The sequence below is a fragment of the Hyperolius riggenbachi genome, chromosome 3 (genome assembly GCF_040937935.1).
Source record: "Hyperolius riggenbachi isolate aHypRig1 chromosome 3, aHypRig1.pri, whole genome shotgun sequence".
NCBI classification, from domain to species: domain Eukaryota; kingdom Metazoa; phylum Chordata; class Amphibia; order Anura; family Hyperoliidae; genus Hyperolius; species Hyperolius riggenbachi.
Window position 1 is genome coordinate 216,039,511 of NC_090648.1, and position 20,038 is coordinate 216,059,548.

The 20,038-nt window shown below is 45.3% G+C and overlaps 1 protein-coding gene across 3 annotated transcripts in view; it reads left to right on the plus strand.

The window, feature by feature from the left end:
• The first annotated feature begins 2,641 nt into the window (after nucleotides 1-2,641).
• Nucleotides 2,642-20,038, plus strand: part of LINGO1 (leucine rich repeat and Ig domain containing 1) — a 560,070-nt gene continuing 542,673 nt past the window's right edge. For 2 of the 3 annotated variants that reach the window (XM_068275717.1, XM_068275716.1), the window contains exon 1: nucleotides 2,653-3,227. The gene's annotated coding sequence lies outside the window, so the exon portion shown is untranslated. Of the gene's footprint in view, nucleotides 3,228-20,038 lie in introns of all 3 variants that reach the window. The other variant, XR_011030329.1, reaches the window with a different exon arrangement.

Genomic DNA, 20,038 nt, shown 5'->3' on the forward strand with positions numbered 1-20,038 from the left:
GTGTACCTTTATTGTTTTTTTCGATTCTGAGCATTTTTGGCGAAAAGTTGGAGTATTTTAGGTTTGGGTGCATTTAAAGGGACCCTAAACAGTTGGTTAAATTTAGAATTAGTATTCATCTGGGGCTTTCTCCAGCCCACCGTAGGCTGTGAGGTACCCGGCGTCCTCCTGGCTCCATCCTGGGTCCCTCTGGCGGCTCCGTTACTGGCGACACTCCGGCTGAGTGTCGGGCCAAGGCTTCCTGATCCGTGACACTCCTCGTCATTACGCCGTCCGCTACACGTCATTGTGGTGGGCAGCGTGACAGTCCTGCGCATGCGTGGTTCATAGTTAGAAAAATGCGCATCAAACATGAGTGAATGGAAACAGTTTATCCAGCAAAGAAATCTGATTGGCTATTTTTGGCTCCGCCCTCTTTAGTGAATTTGAACCCAAGTCACCCAATGACCAACTGTACCAGGTTTGAGGCCTCCGGCATTAACAGTGTAAGAATGGCAGCAGTTTAAATTTTCCCCTTGAAAATCAATAGGTGAATTTTGATTGGTTGTTGTAGGATCCACCCACCTTCCTGAATATTAATCCTAGGCACCCAATGACCAAGTGTGCCAAGTTTGAAAACCCTGCGATTAACAGTCTAACAATGGCTGCAGTTTACATTTTCCCATTAAAAACCAATAGCTGAAATTCGATTGACTGTTTTATGCTCTGCCTACTTTCCCAGAATTTTTGACCTTGGTCACCAAGCGACCAACTGTGCCAAGTTTGGGGACTCTGGCTTTATTGCTGTGAGAATGGCAGCCTTTGATTTTTTTCCATTGATATGAATGGGTAAAATCTGATTGGCTATTTGTGGTTCTGCTCTGGTGGACTTAAAGGGAACCTTAACTGCCGTGGAAAAATAAATGCACTTACCTGGGGGCTTTCCCAAGCCTCCTGCAGCCATCCTGTGCCCGCGCCGGTCCTTCGGTGCCCTCCGGTCTCCCTCCGCCGCTAAGTTTCGTTTTCGGACGACTGCCAGTCGTCCTCGGGCCACTTCTGCAGTAAAGCGCGTCCGCATGACGCGTTTGGCGTCATGCACATGACGCGTTTGGCGTCATGCGGACGCGCTTTACTGCAGTTTATGACGAGGAATGCGGAAGAGGCCCGAGGACGACTGGCAGTCGTCCGAAAACGAAACTTAGCGGCGGAGGGAGACCGGAGGGCACCGAAGGACCGGCGCGGGCACAGGACGGCTGCAGGAGGCTTGGGAAAGCCCCCAGGTAAGTGAATTTATTTTTCCACGGCAGTTAAGGTTCCCTTTAAGACCCCCAGAACATGTCATCCCAGGTAGATACCAAGTTCCGTTGAAAAACACACACAACTTTACATATATAGATGTTATATTTTATTTTTTAATTCATTTGTAAAGTTGAAGGTTTTAATAAAGACATAAAACCCATCCTTTTTTGGAATGAACCCCCAAATGAAAGTTGCCTACGGCCATCAAACTGCCAATACCGTGTCAGTGTATTATTTTAGGCATGTAAATATTATTATTATCATTATTTAGTATTTATATAGCGCCGACATATTATGCAGCGCTGTACAGTGTATATATATATATATCTTGTCACTAACTGTCCCTCAAAGGAGCTCACAATCTAATCCCTACCATTGCCATATGTCTATATTATGTAGTGTAAGTACTGTAGTCTAGGGCCAATTTTTTAGGGGGAGCCAATTAACTTATCTGTATGTTTTTGGAATGTGGGAGGAAACCAGAGTGCCCGGAGGAAACCCACGCAGACATGGAGAGAACATACAAACTCTTTGCAGATAGTGCCCTGGCTGGGATTCGAACCAGGGACCCAGCGCTGCAAGGTGAGAGAGCTAACCACTACGCCACCGTGCTGCTCCTACGCCACCGTGCTGACTAGACTAAAGCTTTGTTCACATCTACATTTGTAATCGCTGAGGCCAGCGTTTTGCAATTTTGTGATTTTTTTTTTAGCTCCTCCCGGCGCTCACCTGTGTGCTACGATTTTTTGTAAAGCGCTTTTCTAAGCACTTTTGCAGATCGATTTGTTTGTTAACTTCCTGCCGCAAGTCAGTAAGTGAACTCTTTGACCCGGAAAAGAATAAATGCAATGTATTATTCTTAAAAGCGCTGGGGAAATCGCTATACAAAGCACTTTTTCAAGCGTTTTGTGATTTTCCTATACCTTCCATTGAGGCAAATCGCCCCAAAAATGGTACAGGCAGCGCTTTGGTGAGCGGATCGGAATTGAACCGCTCAGATGTGAACACTCTCATAGCACAAGCGCTTTAGGGCGATTTTAAAAATTGCTGGCACTTAAAAAAAAAGGTGAAAATGCCCTAGGCGTGAACAAGCCGATAGATGTTTATATTGGTTTTATTTTATTGGCTGATGGTGAATAGATGCATGCAATCCCATGCATTGCAAATAAAAACATTGGAAACTGCTGGGTCCAAATGTGCTGTGTGAAAAGAATACTGAAAAGCCATTGGACTTGGAATCCATTAAATGTCACAGCTCAGAACTACAGAGCCCAGAATGCACAGGGTGATGAAACACAACATCTCTGCAGTCAGCAGTTGCTGGGAGGGGCAGCTGGACCAGTCTGCTTCTGCTAGATAGAGGATAAGATAGGGAGGGAGGGAGAGAGAAGAGACACACTGAATCAGCATAGCATTGCCTACAAGGACACGGACTGAACGATCCTCAGTCACTGGGGATCCCCAGCACCAGGAATCAGGGGCGAGGAAGGAGGAGGGCAGAGATTAGGATTGTGCCGTGGGATTCAGGGAAGATCCATGTGATTACTAGTCCTTCTTAGCTTGCATCCTCTCCTCCCCCGCCATCGCTTTCCACCTGCGAGGGAATAACCAGGGGATGACAGTGAGAGGTGAGCTGCGTGTGACCCTAATTAGGGCTCAGAAATCCAGGCTGTGACAGCAGGAGTGCGCACAGCCAGGACCGCCGTGCCAGGGGAAGGGTGCCATGGACTGGCGGTGTTACAGCATCTGCAGAGACCAAGGATGTATGTCCTGAATTGTGACTACGTACCCAGGCAACTCACATCGCCACACAAGTGACCCCCATCCTGTAGCATAGTTCTCTCCTGGTCCCGGATCCATGCCAGTGACACATACACCCTGCTGCTGCTGCTGCTGCCGCCTGGCATAGGAGAGAGGAAGATGAAGAGAGTCCCATTTGCTGATACAAGGTAAGTCCATAGGCTGCTTCCTTGCGCTGTGTTTAGTTTTCTGTCCTCTGTTTACAGATCTATTCTTGAGCTAAAATAGAGTTTCACCTACATCTTTGTACTTGGCACTCCTGCCGTGGCCTATAAATGCCCAACCTTAGGGGGTATTTCTGTAACAAAAGTGTTTGCATCTTTTATGCCATGTAACTTGTACCAATGTCTGATTGATGATATCTTTAGTACACTATTCCAATACTGACATAATTCCTGTAAAGGTGTCCACGTACGGTATAATTTTCAGTAAAGAACCGTGAGAGCGGTCAGATATATGCGATCGGATTGGTAGAAAATAGACCTTGTTGATGTCCCAAAGCGACTGTGAACCATTCTGATGGTTATCGTATTACGACAATTTAGTTGATCAGAAAAACATTTTTTATACTCGATTGTGATGGGTGTACACAGTGGTTAATTGATGGTAAAATAATCGATGTATTGGATTTTATTTCCGATCGTATTTATCTGATTGCTTGGGCGACTCCTCACTGAAAATTGTAGCTTTAGTGGGCACTTTAAGTTTTAAAGGGCTGGAGTGTTTGCACTTGAGATATTTAGTGGCATACACTAATATGTTTGTACATATGTGCACAATGCATCTTGCCAAGAGTAGCTCATATATCATTGTGCTGCTGTGCGCAATAGCTTATTGCCTCCCAGACAATCCACTGTATATGGACTGTGATTTCTGCAGTTCAGCAGTTACCTGTGAGTATGTCTGCAGAAATAGGCAGCCAACTCCATACTGAAAACATGTAGGTGTTCAGAATGTATTTTTACTCACATCCTGTGGTTTACAGAGAAATACTGTATATTTTCTAAATTTAGTGCTAGCCTAGCTTTGTAGTACGTAACGTGTGTCTGTTTCTTGAGGGGGAACTGCCCAACTCCTTTATTATGCAACATGTCAGTATGTGCAAAATGTAATAAAGTTTAAACCAAGCTTCCAGGTCTGCAAGCTTCAGAAACTAGCTTTAGTGTCTTCTCACAATAAATATGGTGGCAGCCATCTTTGAGTGGCCTGGTGCAAAATAATGCATTCAATCTTTAGCATATGCAGTTTCTCTAGTTTCACATTATTTCTCTTCACACATGTATTACCACTCTGGCAGGCGCTGTTTGCTCTCCTGGTTTTTTTACAATAGTATTTTTTACATCATAAGCACAAGTTTTTTTTTTTTATTCATGTTTTTTTTTCTAACATCCCTTCATGCTTCAGTTACCTCATGTTTTTAACTTCATCCTTATATTTGCCTTTTTTAGCTATTCTTTTATTATTCATCAGTTGCTGAGTGGACTAAGGAAAGCTACTGTAAACACTTAAACAAATGGCACTACATGGTGCTTTCCTTGGATTGTATGCCCAGTTTCTTTCCTAGTTCTAGAATCTCCCCCCTCCTGCTCCATTAGTACTTCACCGGGTGTTGGCAGAAGTGTTTTGAAGTAAATCAGGGCCTGGATAGGCTATCATTTTAACTGGCATTCTGTTCAAGTTGAATGTCATATATATAATTTGGGCCCTCAATCCAAAATTGCATTACAAATAGATGGTAATCCACGTGAAGAGCAGGCACTTGTACAGTCTCATCTCATTACTGTGCCAGTCTCCTACAATCTAGAGGCTGCTGGATTTGTAATCTCATCAGCCTTCTCTTTATAGCTGTCTATCCTTTTGACGTTTGCCCTCTGTCTTTTTATTTCTGTAACTGGCTTTCTTCAGTTACCCTTTCTAAAATTGATGTTCTCCTTATCTCTGTGTCCCTGATGCCAATCTCCTATCTTTTTTTATACCCCTTCTGCATTTTTCTCTTCTCTTAAAGAGACTCCGTAACAAAAATTACATCCTGTTTTTTATCATCCTACAAGTTCCAAAAGCTATTCTAATGTGTTCTGGTTTACTGCAGCACGTTCTACTATCACCATCTCTGTAATAAATCAACGTATCTCTCTCTTGTCAGACTTGTCAGCCTGTGTCTGGAAGGCTGCCAATTTCTTCAGTGTTGTGGTTCTGTGATGTATCTCCCCCCTCCAGGCCCCTCTCTGCACACAGCCTGTGTATTATTTAGATTAGGGCAGCTTCTCTCTTCTCTCTTATCTTTTACAAGCTGGATAAATCCTCCTCTGAGCTGGCTGGGCTTTCACATACTGAGGAATTACATACAGGCAGAGCTGTCTGCACTCTGCAGGAAGAAACAGCCTGAAACTTCAGTGGAAGATAGCTGCAGGGGGAAAGAAACACACAAATGATCTCTTGAGATTCAAAAGGAAGGGTGTATACAGCCTGCTTGTGTATGAATGTATTTTCTATGTGTGGACATACTGTACATCAACCTACTTCCTGTTTTGGTGGCCATTTTGTTTGTTTATAAACAAACTTTTTAAAACTGTTTTTAACCACTTTTAATGCGGCGAGGAGTGGCGAAATTGTGACAGAGGGTAATAGTAGATGTCCCCTAACGCACTGGTATGTTTACTTTTGTGCGATTTTAACAATACAGATTCTCTTTAATATCCTCCTTCTTTATGTTTCTTCCTGTCACTACCTTTCTGATACCTGTCGTTTTCCAGCCCATCTTTCCAGCTGCTATCAAGTCTTCATTTCTATCTTTTAAACTGTTCTGACCTCCTTTTATTATAACAGTAGGGAAAGGTCAGTATGCGTCTGTTTTTTTTATTGCATCCACTTCTTCCTATCGTGTCACCATTGACAGGAAGTGAAGTAATCTGTCTGAGGGGGACACCAATGGAAAACCTCACTGGCATTCTTACTCTTGCCTGTACGACTATTTGGTGGTTATAGTAACCTCTTAGCTTAGCCAAGAAACCGTGCTGACTTCGGGGGTTATGGGAGGAGGCGGTTGGGGGTTGCGTGGTGGATGTTTGGGTGTCGCGGAGGAATTCCTAGGTAAGTCCAGATTTCGTTTTTTCCCCTTACTGCTCAGGGTCCCTTTAAAAGCTGAGGATTAGCACTGCAGCCAGGCAATCAGAACTTTTTAAAAACAGTGACAGTTAAGTTTTCCATTCCTCACAGTCCAGGTTTTCTTTAAAAGTGCTCCTACTTCTGGATGTCCCCTCAGGAGAAATCCTCTAATCTTTTGTGAATGGTTTCATAACAGAAACTTTATTATTTTTCTGTCACTGATGACATAGCAAAAACATTATTATTATTATTATTATTATTTTTATTATGCATTTATATAGTCACTTTTTCCTTTCTGCTTTGCAAAGCCTATAGTAAGAACATCATCACTACCTTCAGGGAGACTCACAATTCATGTATATATTCACACATTTATATTGTGTCGCTTTATAGGGTGAATTGAACAATTCACATAACTGTCCTTTAATAGGGCTCACAGTCTACTGTCCTTATGACAGTGTAAGGCCAATATTTGAGGGGAAGACCTGCCGGTGTGATTTTGGGTTGTTGGCGCTAACTGACGCACCCAGAGGAGGTCCTCATAGAAATGGGAAGAACACACAAACTCCACACTGATGGGATGGCAACCAAACAACAAAGAACGCTACTGTAGGCTGCACTATCCCATACCTAAAAAGTACAAAATGTATGAAGAATACAATACAGAAAGAAACACAATCCTAGAAAAACTATTCAAAACATGGATCACAACAGGAAATTATAATAAAGATAATGATAATAATAAATCAGTAATGAAATCTAATACCGTATCTAGCAGTGGTCCTCAAACTAAGGCCCGCAGGCCAAATGCGCCTCCCTCCCCCCGGGGCTTTTTTACCTGCTCCCCCCCCCCCCACACACAAAATGTATTACTTATAGATGCGGTCTGCTGCATCTTTAAAGGGGTTCTGTGGGGGGAACCTAAGGATAAAAACCGCCACTTACCTGGGGCTTCTATCTGCCCCATGTAGCAGTAATGTCCCACGCTGTCCTCCTCTGATCCGCCATTCCCGCCGGCGGCACTTATTCGTCTGACATAACCGAATAATGTGCGCTGCCATTCATGTCCTTGGATGCTTACTGCGCAGGTGCAGTACGAAGTATTATTGTACTGCGCCTGCGCAGTAAGCTTCCGATGATGCGGATGGGAGCGAGCAGGCCGCCGCCACAGCCGCGCAGCCGCAGTTGGACGGCGTGCCACGCTGGACCGAGCCGGCGGCAGGGAACGGCGGATCGGAGGAGGACGGCGAGGGACATTGCTGCTACAGGGGGCTAATAGAAGCCCCAGGTAAGGGGCGGTTTTTATCCTCAGACCCCCCCCCCCCCCCCCCTACAGAACCCCTTTAAACATTGGTGGCCTGCATATAGAATAGAAGTTCTGGTACCAACCTTCCACATTGAAGCCGGAAAGCAGTCATTTGCTGGTTTCTGGGTTGTGCTGCAGGCTTTTGCAGGCCATTGGGTGACATGGCTCACATATGACTTGCTATGTTAGGGTCACAATATCTGCACAATATTGGTGGCATAATAGCATAATAGCTGCATATGCTATTTTGGAGGGCATACTACCTGCACATGCTGTGTTGGAGGGCATACTACCTGCACATGCTGTGGTGGAGTGCATACTATCTGCAAATGCATTGTTAGGGGGCATACTATCTGCACATGCTGTGTTGGAGGGCATACTACCTGCACATGCTGTGGTGGAGTGCATACTATCTGCAAATGCGTTGTTGGAGGGCATACTATCTGCACATGCTGTGTTGATGGCATAATATCTGTACTTGCTGAGTTGGGGGCATAACATCTGCTCTGGTTAAATAGGCTGCCCATGTTAATAGGGGCTGTCTACAATACCTAGGCTCAATGTTATGTTTTTCTACATCATTTCATGTATACACCGGCCCCCAGCAGTCTGAAGTATATTGACCTGGCCCTTCACCAAAAAAGTATGGGGACCCCTGGTATATAGATCCAGTACCCCAGGTTGCTAAAGAAGGGTTTGTAGAATAAGGGTATTTCGAGTAATAGGACTGCCTGGATAGATCCGGTCCACCACTCTTTTATGCACAACAAATTTTGAAATAATGTAAAAAAATCTTAAAGAGACTCTGTAACATCAAAAAGATCCCCTGGGGGGTACTCGCCTCGGGTGGGGGAAGCCTCGGGATCCTAATGAGGCTTCCCACGCCGTCCTCTGTCCCACGGGGGTCTCGCTGCAGCCCTCCGAACAGCCGGCGACAGACCCGACTGTCAGTTCAATATTTACCTTAGCAGGCTCCAGCGGGGGCGCTGTGGCTGCTTTCGCTCGGAACTAGACGGAAATACCCGATCTCTGTCGGGTCCGCTCTACTGCGCAGGCGTCGGAGACTTGCGCCTGCGCAGTAGAGCAGACCCGACGACGATCGGATATTTCCGCCTACTTCGGGGCCGACAGCCACCAAAGCGCCTGCGCAGGAGCCGGGAAGGTAAATATTTACGTCGCCGCTGTACGGAGGGCTGCAGCAAAACCCCCGAGGGACGGAGGACGGCTTGGGAAGCCTCATTAGGATCCTGAGGCTTCCCCCACCCGAGGTGAGTACCCCCCAGTGGACAGTTTGATGTTACAGTTCCTCTTTAAGCTATGCCACTGACCCAATTGTAGGTGAGAAAGTGTGTCCAAGTACTTAGTGGTTGTAATAATTGTATGTAAAAAATGTGAAAAGATGTAAAAAAATGATATAGAGCATTGTGTAATAAAATACACAAATACCTGTGCTTTACACAAATTGACTAAGGCATACAGTGCAAAGTGCATTAATAAATGTTTATATAATATATATATATATATATATATATATATATATATATATATATATATATATATATATATATATCAGTGTTCTCCCCAGAATTTTTTTCCAGCTGGGTGGCATGAAAAAGTAGCCGGGTGGCATGAAAAAGTAGCTGGGTGGAGTGAGATAAGAATGCAGGGCAACTCTGCTTACAGCATAGGAGGAGGTGAAGAGGTGAGCCGATGACAGCCGGGTGGTCACCAAAACTAGCCGGGTGGAGCACCCGGCTAAAAGAGCCTGGGGAGAACACTGTATATATATATATATATATATATATATATATATTCCAAACATATCACATCCAACTGGGTACTAAGGCCTTGTTCACATTGTTAATGCAGAATGGCTGTGCGATTGGAACGCAACGCGCACAAATGCACGCCATCTGCTCTGCTTTGCCCTGTGCTGCTGATCACATTCACTACAGTGAATGGGTCAGTACTGTGCTTTGCCAAAAAATGCATGCAGCAGTGTGACTTCTGCTGTTGTTGCGCGTCACACAGCAGTGCGTATGATGTGAACGAGGCCTAACAATGAGTACATTATAGGCAGAGTCACAGATATGCCCAATAGAGTACAACCCTGGTGTCCAGTGATTCAATAGATTCATTATAGTAATACAGTGGCGGCAAGACAAGATTATTATTGCAATCTTTATAAAGACTTACAATAGTAAATGTACTTTTCACCTATGGGATGGAGCAGTCTGCAGTAGCTTACTTTGTTGTTGACTGGTAGACTTGTTGGTATTGTTGTTGCACATTCTACATTTAATACTTGATGTTGCTAGTCCTCTTTGTGTGGTGTTGATAACTGGAGTTTAACATGGGACAACTTACGCAGTACATGCCAAGATTTATTTCAGACAGGTGGCCTGAGTAAATGATCTGATTGTCTGATAATCAGAAGTTAATTCTACAACAGACCAATTGGAAACAGTCAGTAGGCAAGCTTTTGATCAGTTGTTGAGTCATTGGGTATGCCATTAAGTATCATTCGATGTGCTGTTGGCATCAGGGCTGTGGTGTCTGAGTCGGTGTCAAATAGGGGCAATTTTTGAGTACCTACAGTAGAAGTCTGTGGTTTCATAAACTGAGGACTCAGAGTCCAGGGCTGTGGAGTCGGAGGAATTTTTGAGTGCCTGGAGTCGGTGGTTTTCATAAACGTCACAGCCCTGGCTAGCATGTGTTAACCAATGACTGACACAGGGTGACAGAAGCCTGGAAACTGTAAAAATAGCCATCACACACATGTATGTTGATAACAGCTGATCCTCTAGTCAGGAAACATGTATACCAGGCCTTAGCTACCATGTAGGTTCTTCAATTTCTTGGGAAGTAAGGGTAAACCTCTCCACTGGGTACACTAAAGGCAATAGTAAAAAAAACCTTCCCTTCATTCCTGTTTCCTGATCTAAAGACATGATGACTGGAATCATCTACAAGGCCAGGCTTTATTAGCCTGTGTGTTCTGTATCATTCTTCTGCCTGTTTCATTGTTGCTCTCAGCTTAATTACTATTTTAACTAATTCTTTTTATTAACAAGCATACCGGAAGAGAAAATCAATGTGACTGGAAGGCTACACTATAATATTTCACATAAAAACGAGACAAGTGATTGATCCCAGAATTCACAAGATTCTCCATTTATGGGAGGTGATTTACCAAAGACACACAGTGAAGAGCAGTGAAGTGAACACAGCTGCTCAGCAGTGCCTATTCCTGACCTGCACATTTCCTCCACTGCCCTAGTCTTTAATCACTACTTGTATGACTTTGCTGGGAGAATAATGACTGCTCCGAAATAGCTTTCATACTACCCAACACTCCGAAGAACACTGTCACTGTGGCAGAACCATTAATGATATGTAAAATGGATTACTTACTGAATGTCAGTGCCCTATTGCTGTCAATCTGTTTCCCTGGGTTATGTTAATAAACAGCTCTGATAAATCTAAGCAGTTCCACAGTTAAAGTATACCTGAAGTGACATGTGACATGATGAGATAAACATATACACATATAGTACTACACAAATAGTACTAGCCGTAGGAAGAAATTGTCTGAAGTCCCTTTCAGTTTTCCAGCACATTAAGGGTTAAACATTTTTTGGGGATTATCTATGCAAAAGAGCTTGTCGAATTCAGTCAGTTTCCTGAAAAGTAAATAGATGTCAAAACAGCTGGGAGACTGTGAGATAAGGCTTTCAATGATGTTTTAGTGCTGCAGAAGATACAGAATTGGTGCTATATAAATAAAACAAAACAATATCTCACGAAGGACGATGGATTTTAGAAGAGGAATGCGCTCACACTAATCTGACAAGTTTTAGGTAACAAGATAGACTTTGGGCCATGTTTTATAAAAAGGGACAGCAATAACTTCAACTTTTGTTAATGTAGCAAATGTGATATGAATAAAGTAATTTTCATTTGATTTCTTTAAGCAGACTCATTGACTAATGGCCTTTCTCTGAGAAGCATTTCTATATACAGTATAATATATAGTAGTCTGATATAGTAAACTTCCGGAGTTATGTAAACGAAGTGTCCAGGTCCTGGCCAAGCCCTATTATAGGTATATGGGAGTAACGCCTGGTATAGTAAACCCTGATATAATAGAACTTCTGTTATAGTAAATCTGTTGCTTGGCCCCATCAGTATTCTGTATTTGGGTAAAGTGGAAAGTGGATGGGATGGGTGCATGCCTCAAACGTTAGTCGAATACCCATAAGTTGTGGTCGGTAGTTGGCTGGCAGCCACTTATAGCCTACTTTGGGCCTGTATAGATTACCTCGGCTCAAACCACTAACCGGTGAGACCTATGCAACCTGTGTAAGCTGCTGCATGATTACTGAGGGAATTACCTATTATCTGTAATTTGCTTGTGCATGGCTGAAACGCTAGAATGCCATCCTGGCTGCACAGAAATATGGACAGAGAAGGACACTAAAAGTATTTTACCTGCATTAAAGAGATCCTGTAAGGAAATAGTTCTCCCGGGGGGTACTTACCTCGGGAGGGGGGAGCCTATGGATCCCAATGAGGCTTCCCTTCTCCTCTTCAGCCTTGGGTATCAAGCACTGGCAGCCGATGAACTGCGTGCGTCAATATCACCTATCCACGCACCTGTTTGCACCTGTGAAGTAGGGCGGACCCGATCGGGCTTGGCTATTTCCGCCGGAGACAAGGGGAAGCGCGGATAGGTAAATTTCGCAGCGTGCTGAAGCCCCCGTTGCACCTTATTAAGACCCAGAGGTAAGTACCCCATAGGGGCACTTTTTTCCTTAACCTCCCTGGCGGTATGCAGTTTCAGTGGCTGCTTCCGTGGGAGGGATTTTTTTTAATTAAAAGTGTTTTTTTTTTCATGTTAGCTAGCATCAGGCTAGCTAACTATGTGGCCCAAGTCCCCCGGCACCTCTCTGACCACCCTGGATTGCCGCCGGCTATATTTACCTGTCCGCGATCCCGCGAGAGCCACAGCTTTCCAATTAGCTTCACTCGTCGCTATGGCGACGATCAGACATGACGTCATCTACGTCATGACGTCATGCGCAGTTCCGTTCCTCCCCATAGTGAAGCTGGGTGCTGATTGGGAGGCTGCGCCATCGCGGGATCCCTGGGGGGTACGTATACCGGCAGTGATCGGGGGCAATCGGAGGGGACCGGAGGGACTTGGGCCACGTAGTTAGTGCTAGTGCTAGTGCTAGCTGAACAATATGCAACTAATTTTATTTAAAATAAATCCTCCCGGGACGATGTGATCCCCTGCGGCGGCTAGCCCGACACTGTGTCGGGCTTACCGCCAGGGAGGTTAATGTTTCTCTTTAACTGGTGAGCCCTATGCTTCTTGTGAAAGCTGTTGCATGATTATTGCATGCAAATCCCTGCTTATTGAGCGCTGTGTGTTTTGATATACTGTAGCTTAGACACTGTCTGTGTTCATTTGCCGAAGCCTTTAAAAAAATAATGACTCCCTATTATTGACTGAATTAAGATCCAGTACTATACAGTGGTATTTATACTTTATGTGCTTGATTATGACAATTACTGATATTGTAAACTACTTTGCCTGGTCCCTTGAAGTTTTCTATAAAGAATTCTATTGCGTGAGAGAGAATGAGATGGAGGGAGAGAGATGGGATCTGTAAGGAACAGAAATACAGTTTGTATTTCTGGATATGGTTCAATTTATATACAGTACTTTTATAAGGTCATTTTTTGAACAAAATCAGTGATGTGCACCATTGGAGATAATAATACACTAAATGAAAAGGGGAATTACTACAGATGCATTGTACTGCTCTTCCAACTCCTCTGCTCCTCCACTGGTATAATAGGGTATCCTTAATTAGTAGGAACCCAGTAAGGTGGAATAAGTAGTTTGTGACTATTTTTTATGGCTTTTCTGCCGTTTTCAATGTAGTGCGTGCCGCAAGTAGTGTCTAGGGAATACTAAGGTTTGCTAAGCGTAGAATGACATCCAATACTGGGGATTCCCTCACCCGTTTGCAGCAATTGAGGAGACTATGTGCCGGAAGCAGATGTCACAGTAATAAACCTGTGCATAGTCAGTGTTGGAAAGCTAAGAAAGAACTTCTAGCTGGGTCACTTCTTTCACAATGTAGTGCATGGGGCCTTTTAAGTTGGGACCTGTTTGATCGTTTGGAAACTGGGGACAAAAAAAGTTCTTCTGTGAGGTCAGTTTTATCCTGTGAGCTGAGATCCACAAAAATAGGTTAGAGCACTTCTTAGGGCTTTTTCCCACTGAGGTGCTGAACAGATCTATCTGGGGCATGGAGGCAAAGGAATAACATTCCTCTGAGGATGGCTTCTGATTCTCCTTATTGTCGTTTACAACTGTCAGGGGCTAAAAATAGAGCATGTATTATTATTGTATTCACACTACAGCATAGCGTGTTTTTTGACACAAATGGTACCTTTGGTGTTCATGAGAAGAAATCACATGGGCCGAGCTGAACAGGAATGGTTATAGGCTTCTTCTGAAAGATCAATGGTAGCTGGATCGTGCTTTGCATGTGCAATTACCTTCTGGCCTGCAATAGGCTTTAGTGAAGAAAACAAACGCTCTTAGCCAAGTGGATAGCTTGCTGCTAATTTCATTGATAAAGCTTACTGCTTACATTTAAATGTAAAAGGTCAAGGAGTATCATGAGTTCCATGCAAGACGTTTTCCAGTGATAATATCAGGCAAGAGGAGCAGATAGCATGGACAAAGCAGCCTGAGGCCATCCTCTGCTCTTTAGTGCTTATTCCGCAGTCAGGTCTCTCTTCATGATGGTGATAGCCCAGTAAAGCTTGTAGAATTGTGAGGGCAGTAAACTAAAGAATAGGCTAACAGTGCATTGACAACTTAGGCTTACATATTATGACTCAGCACTGATCATTGTCCTGGCCATATTATTGCAGAGTAGGACTTATTGGCTGAGGGCTTTGCTATAGAGAATACACGTCTCACAGCGAAAGACCGGAAGCAGCGCTTGATTTTTATTTCAGATCAGTACACCAGTCATTTTGTCACATTTTACACTGATGCGCACCACTGTTATTTGGATTCCTATGAATCCTGGGTATCAGTAAAACAAAGACTTGTTTCCATTAGCTTGCTTTGTTATTCTTAGAACATACCTTTTTCACTATTGTCCGAAAATCCTCGTGCTGTTGCAATAGGGGTTGCAGGCCTTTTGACCGCACTTGTACCCCTGGACCAAAGCGTCCACACAGGGCTGTCCTTCAGCTTCTGAATTAGTTCTTCAGTGGTGCTATAATAGAGTGATCACCTATATATATATATATATATATATATATATATATATATATATATATATATATATATATATATATATATATATATATATATATATATATACTGTATATATACTGTATATATATATATATATACTGTATGTAAATATATATATATATATATATATATATATATATATATATATATACAGTGGAGGAAATAATTATTTGACCCCTCACTGATTTTGCAAGTTTGTCCAATGACAAAGAAATGAAAAGTCTCAGAACAGTATCATTTCAATGGTAGGTTTATTTTAACAGTGGCAGATAGCACATCAAAAGGAAAATCAAAAAAATAACCTTAAATAAAAGATAGAAACTTATTTGCATTTCATTGAGTGAAATATAAGTTTTTGAACCCTCTAACAATAAAAGACTTAATACTTAGTGGAAAAACCCTCGTTTGCAAGCACAGAGGTCAAACGTTTCTTGTAATTGATGACCAAGTTTGCACACATTTTAGGAGGAATGTTGGTCCACTCCTCTTTGCAGATCATCTCTAAATCCCTAAGGTTTCGAGGCTGTCTCTGTGCAACTCTGAGCTTGAGCTCCCTCCATAGGTTTTCTATTGGATTAAGGTCCGGAGACTGACTAGGCCACTCCATGACCTTAATGTGCTTCTTCTTGAGCCACTCCTTTGTTGCCTTTGCTGTATGTTTTGGGTCACTGTCGTGCTGGAACACCCATCCACGACCCATTTTCAGTTTCCTGGCAGAGGGAAGGAGGTTGTCGTTCAGGATTTCACGATACATGGCTCCGTCCATTTTCCCGTTAATGCGATTAAGTTGTCCTGTGCCCTTAGCAGAAAAACACCCCCAAAGCAAAATGTTTCCACCCCCATGCTTGACGGTGGGGACGGTGTTTTGGGGGTCATAGGCAGCATTTTTCTTCCTCCAAACACAGCGAGTTGAGTTAATGCCAAAGAGCTCTATTTTGGTCTCATCAGACCACAGCACCTTCACCCAGTCACTCACAGAATCATTCAGGTGTTCATTGGCAAACTTCAGACGGGCCTGCACATGTGCCTTCTTGAGCAGGGGGACCTTGCGAGCCCTGCAGGATTTTAATCCATTGCGGTGTAATGTGTTTCCAATGGTTTTCTTGGTGACTGTGGTCCCTGCTAATTTGAGGTCATTCACTAACTCCTCCCGTGTAGTTCTAGGATGCTTTTTCACCTTTGACACCCCACGAGGTGAGATCTTGCGTGGAGCCTCAGAGCGAGGTCGATTGATGGTCATTTTGTGCTCCTTCCATTTTCGAACAATCGCACCAACAGTTGTCACCTTCTCTCCCAGCTTCTTGCTAATGGTTTTGTAGCCCATTCCAGCCTTATGCATGTCTACAATTTTGTCTCTGACATCCTTGGACAGCTCTTTGGTCTTTCCCATGTTGGAGAGTTTGGAGTCTGCTTGATTGATTGATTCTGTGGGCAGGTGTCTTTTATACAGGTGACTAGTTAAGACAGGTGTCCTTAATGAGGGTGACTAATTGAGTAGAAGTGTCTAACCACTCTGTGGGAGCCAGAACTCTTAATGGCTGGTAGGGGTTCAAAAACGTATTTCACTCAATGGAATGCAAATCAGTTGCTATCTTTTATTTAAGGTTATTTTTTCGATTTTCCTTTTGATGTGCTATCTGCCACTGTTAAAATAAACCTACCATTGAAATGATACTGTTCTTAGACTTTTCATTTCTTTGTCATTGGACAAACTTACAAAATCAGTGAGGGGTCAAATTATAATTTCCTCCACTGTATATACTTTTAAGCTATACTTATTTCGCATTGTGGCTGTGTTTGGAAGGAAGACTTTGGTGGTCTGTACCATGCAGTTGTGTATATATACAGGGCAGTTTCTAGGCTAAAATGCACCCAAGGCAAGGGTTAAAATTGCGCCCCCCCCCCCCCCGCGAAGCCAGGTATACATGTCCGCAGTGTAGGTTAGCCAGGTCTAGTTGCACTCAGTATAGGTAGCCAGCTATAGGTCCCCCCATTATAGGTAGCTAGGCATAGTATAGGTAGCCAGGCATAGGTGCCCCAGTATAGGTTAGCCAGGTAGGTGCCTCCAGTATAGGTAGCCGGTATAGTTGTCCCCAGTATAGGTAGATAGGCAGGTGCCCCCGGTATAGGTTAGATAGGTAGGTGCCCCTAATATAGGGAGTCAGAATAGTTGCCCCCATCCTAGGTTAGATAGGTAGGTGCCCCCAGTATAGGTTAGTTAGGTAGGTGCCTCCAATATAGGTAGCCAGTATAGTTGCCACCAGTATAAGCTAGGTAGGTAGGTGCCCCCAATACAGGTTAGATAGGTAGGGGCCCTCCAGTATAGATTAGATTAGGTAGGTGCCCCCCAGTGTGGTTAGATTAGGTAGGTGCCCCCCAGTATAGGTTAGATTAGGTAGGTGCCCCCCAGTATAGGTTAGATTAGGTAGGTGCCCCCCAGTATAGGTTAGATAGGTAGCTTCCCCCAGTATAGGTTAGATTAGGTAGGTGCCCCCCCAGTATAGGTTAGATTAGGTAGGTGCCCCCCAGTATAGGTTAGATAGGTAGCTTCCCCCCAGTATAGGTTAGATTAGGTAGGTGCCCCCCCAGTATAGGTTAGATTAGGTAGGTGCCCCCCAGTATAGGTTAGATTAGGTACGTGCCCCCCAGTATAGGTTAGATTAGGTGGGTGCCCCCCAGTATAGGTTAGATTAGGTGGGTGCCCCCCAGTATAGGTTAGATAGGTAGCTGCCTCCCAGTATAGGTTAGATTAGGTAGATGCCCCCAGTATAGGTTAGATTAGGTAGGTGCCCCCCAGTATAGGTTAGATTAGGTAGGTGCCCCCCAGTGTGGTTAGATTAGGTAGGTGCCCCCAGTATAGGTTAGATTAGGTAGGTGCCCCCCAGTGTGGTTAGATTAGGTAGTTGCCCCCAGTATAGGTTAGATTAGGTAGGTGCCCCCCAGTATAGGTTAGATTAGGTAGGTGCCCCCCAGTATAGGTTAGATTAGGTAGGTGCCCCCCAGTATAGGTTAGATAGGAAGCTGCCCCCCCCCATAATGGAGGGGGGAGCCGCAGCCGCGGGGAGGGCAACCCGACCTCTCCCTCCCTCTCCTCTCCGGGCGCCCTCCGTGCTCCCCCCTCCGAGTCTGACTGCACAGGAAGCAATGCTGTGTACAGAGCGCATTAGCGCAACTCACCTCCCTCCCTGGTTCCAATCGCCGCCGGTCTCCTCCTCATAGCCGCTGACACGCTGCTTCCGGGTAAACAGGAAGCAGCGTGTGTATGAGCGGCTATGAGGAGAAGAGGAGACCGGCGGCGATTGGAACCAGGGAGGGAGGTGAGTTGCCCTAATGCGCTCTGTACACAGCAGCGCTTCCTGTGCAGTCAGACTCGGAGGGGGGAGCACGGAGGGCGCCCGGAGAGGAGAGGGAGGGAGAGGTCGGGCTGCCCTACCCGCGGCTGCGGCTCCCCCCTCCGTTACTGCGCCCACAGTCCTTCGGCGCCCAGGGCGCCCGCACGGGCCGCACGGCCCAAGAAACGGGCCTGACCCGACCTCTCCCTCCCTCTCCTCTCCGGGCGCCCTCCGTGCTCCCCCCTCCGAGTCTGACTGCACAGGAAGCAATGCTGTGTACAGAGCGCATTAGCGCAACTCACCTCCCTCCCTGGTTCCAATCGCCGCCGGTCTCCTCCTCATAGCCGCTGACACGCTGCTTCCGGGTAAACAGGAAGCAGCGTGTGTATGAGCGGCTATGAGGAGAAGAGGAGACCGGCGGCGATTGGAACCAGGGAGGGAGGTGAGTTGCCCTAATGCGCTCTGTACACAGCAGCACTTCCTGTGCAGTCAGACTCGGAGGGGGGAGCACGGAGGGCGCCCGGAGAGGAGAGGGAGGGAGAGGTCGGGCTGCCCTACCCGCGGCTGCGGCTCCCCCCTCCGTTATTGCGCCCACAGTCCTTCGGCGCCCAGGGCGCCCGCACGGGCCGCACGGCCCAAGAAACGGGCCTGTATATATAGAGTACTGGGAGGGACAAACAAAAATTTGCACTGGGGCCCACGGCTCTGTAGTTATGCAACTGCCTCTGTGACTGATAGCTTGTAACTGTCCACTGTCATCATCATGTGCAGGCCAATTGCACATGGCCAAAGATGGATTTACAGTACATGATATAGGGCTCTAGGTAGGGTTCCATTTTAAGCTCCATCTAGGCTAAATGTTTGTAAGTAGGGTAACAGGGTCAGAGGATACTGAAGCCAGACCCCAGGCACCTGTCTAGGTTATCTTGTGGATAATCCGGCTCTTCAGGGCCCCAGAGCTGGCTGACAGGCCCCCAGGTCTTGCCCTAAGTGTATAGGAGTCCCTATGCAAAGTATTTATCAGTGGAGCAAACGCACCTGACCGGGTAGCGCTTTTCTCCATCAGTGTACATGCTCCGTGTCCTTGTCCCCGCTGGCTGTATCTTCACAGTGACCCGTGGCACGCAGACTGATGGAGAAGTACGCCGGCTGGACAGGTGAGCTTGCGTCACTTCCAAATACTCTTCACTACTGTACATTATGGGGAAGAGACCTGGAGCCTCCTCTAACGAGCTCTATGGGTGCCTATTGGGGAGGGGGCATGTCATTGTTGCCCAGGGCCCCAGCAATCATCTTAGCACCAGCCAAACAATGCTGATTGACTGGCTGTTCTTCTGATCCTCTGGTTACACTACTTTAACCCATAGGTGCTCTGAGGTCTGACCACACTAACCACATGCTTGTTTCGGGTGTGTGATTCAGATGCTACTGATGCCAGAAAGATCAGGAGGGCTGCCAGGCAAATGAGGCAATAGGCATTGTTTAAAGGGAAAAACATTTGGCAGCCTGTGTATCCCTGACTTACTGCAGGGTCACTTTAATGTATACAGTGCCTTTCCAAAGAGATGCTTATGGGTGCTCTTTCCATCAGGGTATGCCTTCTGCCTGAATGCTGTGGTATCCGGCAGCTGCTTGTTACAGTTTAGAATATTAAAGCAGGCTTTCAAGATCACTAGGTTTGGTCACATTGCAAGCTAAAGTTTTTCAGTTGCCTAGGCTAGATGTCTTCCCCTGTCCCACCCCTTTACCAAGCCAGTGTGTAGACTACCTCATTGCACTGTGTGTTCCATGGTCCTGATCCTGGCTCAGATTCAGGTTGGATTATGCTGCTTATTGTGTGAGAGATGCGTTATGTATGTGTCACTC